The sequence below is a fragment of the Neoarius graeffei genome, chromosome 10 (genome assembly GCF_027579695.1).
Source record: "Neoarius graeffei isolate fNeoGra1 chromosome 10, fNeoGra1.pri, whole genome shotgun sequence".
In the NCBI taxonomy this organism is placed as follows: Eukaryota; Metazoa; Chordata; class Actinopteri; order Siluriformes; family Ariidae; genus Neoarius; species Neoarius graeffei.
Genome location: NC_083578.1, coordinates 47,439,214 through 47,446,186, shown reverse-complemented (window position 1 = coordinate 47,446,186; position 6,973 = coordinate 47,439,214).

The following is a 6,973-nucleotide window of genomic DNA, read 5'->3' as shown; positions in this document are numbered from 1 at the left end:
GTACCATTGATATATTGGGGCATATATTGGGATTTTAGAGAGACATATTCATCGAGGCAATGTCTCTTCCTGAAAATTCCATACTTATTTCAGCAGGACAATGCCAGGCCTCATTCTGCATTGGCTACAACAGTGTGGTTTCATAGACACAGAGTGTGTGTGCTTGACTGGCCTGCTGCCAGGCCACATCTATCTGCTAATGAGAATCTACAGTATGTGGCATCATGAAGAGGAGAATCAGACAATGGCGACCACGGACTGTTGAGCAGCTTGGAAAATTTGCATTTTGGAAAATTTCTCAACTTTTCTGGACATGGGGTTGTAGATGGAGAGTTTCCTTTGTCTAACAGTACCTGCAGAAAGGTTAGTACTTTAGGTACCAGACAGTGCATTGCATTCAAGTGATGGAGTGCATACCATCTACTAAACTCTTGTTTACAAGATTCATTTCCTTTTGAAAGGTACAAGGCCCATGTACTGGGCTCCCCCAGTACAACTGGGCTTGCATTTACTAGTACATCTCAAACAATTAGAATATCATGAAGAAGTTTGGATTTTTTTTTTTGTAATTTAATTCAAAAAGGTAAACTTTCATATATTCATTACACATAAAGTGATTTATTATATCCTCATTCACTGGATATGAGCAATCATGCACTCTGATTGGCTACTACTAGGCTATCAGCTCATATACTGTGAGTAGAGAAAAACAAAATGGCAGCGCGTGTTGCTGAACCAACCAAGAGAATGGTAAATCATCATAATTTTACATTACCTGGTTTGCTAGGAAAAGCATCAAGTCAGATATATCACTTTGTTATCAAGTATTTAAAAGAAACATAAATAGCTAAAAGAATATAGTTTCCCACCCAATAGCTCTTGTTCCACATTCCAGCCCAGTCAGTGGCAGTAATGCACCTTTAAGTTGGTTTGCCAACCGCTAAAAAACCCTAAAGAAGAAGAATGTCAGTAACTGTGTTGACAGCGACAACTTAAGATGAACTACAAACATGGATTCCATTAACTACAACTCCCAAGAGCCACAGCGCCCTCTGTCACCTGAGTTCTAATTGCATCTGTCTTTCATTCCACTAATCACTTCCCTTGCTACTTAATCCTCCCACTCACACGTCACAGATGTGAAGTATTGTTCAGTGTTTACTCCTGTGTACCGAGTTGTTTGTTTACTTAATCAGCCTTCCTGTTTTCTCAACCTGGTTTCTCGTTTATCTCACCTCACTCTCTAGTCTAGTCACCATTGCCCAGTTTGCTGATCAATTGACCCCTGCCTGTTTTCTCGACTATGATTCTCGTCTTGTGATTTGCTTCCCTGCTCTCCCCTGCACATACATCCGTAAGTGCCTGCACCCTGACAAAAAAGTTTGTTGGGGTTGTTTTTCTCTACTCACAGTATATGAGCTGATAGCCTAGTAGTAGAGTAGCCAATCAGAGTGCATGATTGCTCATATCCAGTGAATGTGGATATAATAAATCACATTATGTGTAATGAATATATGAAGATTAATCAACCATGGATGAAATAAAAATTACTCGAAAACAAACCCCAAAAAATACAAAAAAAATCAACAAAATATGGAATAAAAGTATTTGATGGTAAGAATGTATCTTTTTTATTTTTCATGAATTATTATTATAGCATTTTCACAAATTGCTACTGTCATTTTGCCAGTTTGTTTACATTCTAAGCAGAAATTATTTTGTCAGATGTTTTTGTATAGTCAAGTCAAGTCAAGTTTATTTGTACAGCGCTTTTAACAATAAACATTGTCGCAAAGCAGCTTTACAGAATTTGAACGACTTAAAACATGAGCTAATTTTATCCCTAATCTATCCCCAATGAGCAAGCCTGTGGCGACGGTGGCAAGGAAAAACTCCCTCAGACAACATGAGGAAGAAACCTCGAGAGGAACCAGACTCAAAAGGGAACCCATCCTCATTTGGGCAACAACAGACAGCATGACTATAACATTAACAATTTTAACATGAAGACAGTTTCGTTGATGTTATAACTCTTCATTGATGGAAACTTGAGTGCAAAACTGTTCATGATAACTGCAGTCCTAAAGTTAGCAAGACAACTGTAGTCCTCAGCCATAAAAGCATTACTGTAAGAGTCCAGAGCATCCTCCAGGTATAACCCTCAACTGTCCTCATGGGGCCGTCCTTCACAGGAGCAATGCGATGAGACTCCAACCAGACACAGGGCACCAGGATGGATCAAGCAGGTCCGAGGAGCAGAAGAGGCCAGCATCTCAATCCCATTTATCAAATTTGCAAAAATTAAAAATAAATATACAGTGGTGCTTGAAAGTTTGTGAACCCTTTAGAATTTTCTATATTTCTGCATAAATATGACCGAAAACATCATCAGATTTCCACACAAGTCCTAAAAGTAGATAAAGAGAACCCACTTAAACAAATGAGACAAAAATATTATACTTGGTCATTTACTTATTGAGGAAAATGATCCAATATTACATATCAGTGAGTGGCAAAAGTATGTGAACCCCTAGGATTAGCAGTTCATTTGAAGGTGAAATTAGAGTCAGGTGTTTTCAATCAGTGGGATGACAATCAGGTGTGAGTAGGCACCCTGTTTTATTTAAAGAACAGGGATCTATCAACATCTGATCTTCACAACACATGTTTGTGGAAGTGTATCATGCCACGAACAAAGGAGATTTCTGAGGACCTCAGAAAAAGCGTTGTTGATGCTCATCAGGCTGGAAAAGGTTACAAAACCATCTCTAAAGAGTTTGGACTCCACCCATCCACAGTCAGACACATTGTGAACAAATGGAGGAAATTCAAGACCATTGTTACCCTCCCCAGGAGTGGTCGACCAACAAAGATCACTCCAAGAGCAAGGCATGTAATAGTCGGCGAGGTCACAAAGGACCCCAGGGTAACTTCTAAGCAACTGAAGGCCTCTCTCACATTGGCTAATGTTAATGTTCATGAGTCCACCATCAGGAGAACACTGAACAACAATGGTGTGCATGACAGGGTTGCAAGGAGAAAGTCACTGCTCTCCAAAAAGAACATTGCTGCTCGTCTGTAGTTTGCTAAAGATCACATGGACAAGCCAGAAGGCTATTGAAAATGTTTTGTGGACAGATGAGACCAAAATAGAACTTTTTGGTTTAAATGAGAAGCGTTATGTTTGGAGAAAGGAAAAACACTGCATTCCAGCATAAGAACCTTATCCAATCTGTGAAACATGGTGGTGGTAGTATCATGGTTTGGGCCTGTTTTGCTGCATCTGGGCCAGGACAGCTTGCCATCATTGCTGGAACAATGAATTCTGAATTATGGGCAATTCCATGTAAATGTCAACCTCACCATGCAAAAATAAAGCAACATGTAATACATCAAAACCACTCCCAGAGATATCACCTAGGCCTGTATTTTACAGATGTGAATAAGTTGAACCAATTTGTAACCAACCTAATGTGTCACTGTCAGTCTTTCTTTCTTATAATGTAAAACCCAAGCTAAAATCAACTTTGATCATGTACAATTCTATATTATTGCCACAAGCCACAGAAATGTATGCTAAAATCCACAAAACACCAAAACAATAGCCATCCTAAATATTATTTAAGAACTTTGATAGTTTTAGCTGATATTTAGAGAGTTTTTCAAAGGGTTATGGTGGTTAAATTGCTGATTTTCTAAACATATGCCATGTCTATTTCAGACGCGTCACATCCATAACGGAATTATGTCACATCCATAACGCTGATTTTTTCTTCCTAGATTCTGCTTGAAATAGAAAATATTTTAAACAAAGGCTTTTTTTATTTTCAGCTAAGACTCCTTTATTAAATGCATGCCTGCATTTGGATATTATGTTTGCAATTTCACAGAGTTTGATGAATATGTGTAGTCACCCTGGAAATGGGGTATTTTTTCCGTCACATCCATAACGCATGTCTTTTTTGGCATTTTCTAGAGTTCTAAATGTACTATGGGAATTCTTTTTTTCCCATGACTTCTCCAATATGAGAGGTCTTAAAAATATACAACAAATTTTAAAATACTGGAAAGGAATAAAAATTAACTAGGTCAGTTGTTGCCATTTTGAGTCCAAATGTCACATCCATAACGCTGGAATTGCTCTTATAGCAGCAAATTCTAAAGGAAAATGTCAGGACATCTGTCCATCTCAAGAGAAGGTGGGTCATGCAGCAAGACAACGACCCTAAGCACACAAGTCGTTCTACCAAAGAATGGTTAAAGAAGAATAAAGTTAATGTTTTGGAATGGCCAAGTCAAAGTCCTGACCTTAATCCAATCAAAATATTGTGGAAGGACCTGAAGCGAGCAGTTCATGTGAGGAAACCCACCAACATCCCAGAGTTGAAGCTGTTCTGTACGGAGGAACGGGCTAAAATTCCTCCAAGCCGGTGTGCAGGACTGATCAACAGTTACCGGAAACATTTAGTTGCAGTAATTGCTGCACAAGGGGGTCACACCAGATACTGAAAGCAAAGGTTCACATACTTTTGCCACTCACAGATATGTAATATTGTATCATTTTCCTCAATAAATAAATGACCAAGTATAATATTTTTGCCTCATTTGTTTGACTGGGTTCTCTTTATCTACTTTTAGGACTTGTGTGAAAATCTGATGATGTTTTTGGTCATATTTATGCAGAAATATAGAAAATTCTAAAGGGTTCACAAACTTTCAAGCACCACTGTAGCTGCTAGCAGTGATAAAGGGTCCTCGCACACGAGAACATGCCAAAAACAACAGGGCATTGCACCCGGGGCCAAGCCTCTATCCCTGCGTAGCAGTGGCCAGGACTGATGTGTGTACCAAATTTCATGAGTCAGAGTTTTTCGGCAATTGAATCATTACTGTCCAGGTCCAAATGGTGCCGCTGCACAAGAAGCTCACATTGGGCATGGGGATATTGTCAGAACCCTGATGTCTTATAACCTGTGAGGTTTTAGCTCTATCAGGCAATGCGTGGAATTTATGACATACTTCCTGTTTTCATGGCGAAACATACACATTTATTGGTTCGCCGTTGCAACATCATGCAAGATATCACAAATCCTGTTGCAAGTCAATTGACTAAAACAATGTGCATTTCAGTTTTTTCATTTTGGGGCACCCCACACACCTACCAATTTTGATACTGATAGGTGAAACTATATACCGGGCAGAAGTCTCAATGACATGTGAGGGCGCTATGGAGTTCAATGGACACACCCGGAGCCAAGCCTCTATTCCTGATTAGCAGTGGCCAGGACTGATGTGAGTACCAAATTTCATGAGTCAAAGTTTTTAGGCAATGGAATCATTACTGTCCAAGTCCAAATGGTGCTGCTATACCAGAGGGTCAAATTGGGCATGTGGATATCATCAGAAACATTGTATCCTATAACCTCTGAATTTTTAGCTATATCAGGCAATGCATGGTGAATTTTTGACATGCTTCCTGTTCATGTGGCATAACAAAAATGTATTGGTTCACCATTTCAGCATATTGCAAAATATCGCAAATCCCTTCACAACTTAAAATCAGCAACATTTTGACATGACGTTTACCAAATATGGCATGAATCCAACAAACAGCCTAGGAAGAGTACATCAAAATGTAACACGTGTTTTGGCAATGGAGTCATTACTGTCCATGTTCAAATGGTGGCGCTATACCAGAAGGTGTCTTTGGGCATGTGGATCTCTTCCAAACCATGATATCCTATGAAGGATGATGCCTGTGAATGCCTATGATACCTGTGAAGTTTGAGCCGCATCAGGCAATGCATGGTGAATTTCCTGTTTGCGTGGTGTAACATTATAAATTTATTGATTCGCCATTTCAATATCTTGCGACATATTGCAAATCCCTTCGCAATTGAACATCAGCAACATCTTGACATGATGTATACCAAATATGGCATGGATCCAATAAACCACTGAGTTCATTAAAATGTAACACGTGTCAAAATGCACAAAACCAAAAATATCTTACTTCCTGTTGAGTGTGGCTGATACAATGTATATGCAATTTTGTTCATCTAGGGGCACTCCACACACCTACCAAATTTGACACGGATAGGAGAAACTGTATACCAGGCAGGAGTGTAAATGTGGCATCCAAAGCTATAAATTTGAATCTAACATTTTAGGGGGCACTATGATGTCTTCTAGCCTCATCCAAGGTAAATAACCTAAGAATAATAAACTTTTGCCCAATTTTCATGAGTGCATGAAATTTCTTGAGTTTTTGAATATTTCTGAGGTGTCATATCTGTAATTATAGAAAAAAGAACAATAATAATTTTAAAAAATGCCGAAAACAATACGGCCCAATCCCTTTGCAAGTTAAACTCAGCAACATCTTGACATGATGTATACCAAAGATGGCATGAATCCAATAAACCGCCTAGGAAGAGTACATCAAAGTGTAGCACATGTTTTGGCAAAGGAGTCATTACTGTCCATGTCCAAATGGTGGCACTATACCAGAGAGTGTCTTTGGGCATGTGGAAATCTTCAGAACCATGCTGTCCTATAACCTGTGAAGTTTGAGCCGTAACAGGCAATGCATGGTGAATTTATGACTCACTTCCTGTTAATGTATAAATTTATTGGGTCGCCATTTCAACATTTTGCGACATATTGCAAATCCCTTCACAATTTAACATCAGCAACATCTTGACATGATGTCTACCAAATATGGCATGGATCCAACAAACCGCCTAGGAGGAGTTCGTTAAAACGTAACAGGCATCAAAACGCACAAAACCAAAAATATTGCACTTCCTGTTGAGTATGACTGATGCAATATAGAGGCAATTTTGTTCATCTCAGGTCACTTCACACACCTACCAAATTTGACATGGATAGATGAAACTATATAGCAGGCAGGAGTCTCCATGACATATGGGGGTGCTATGGAGTCCCCCAGACACACCTGGGATCAAGCCCC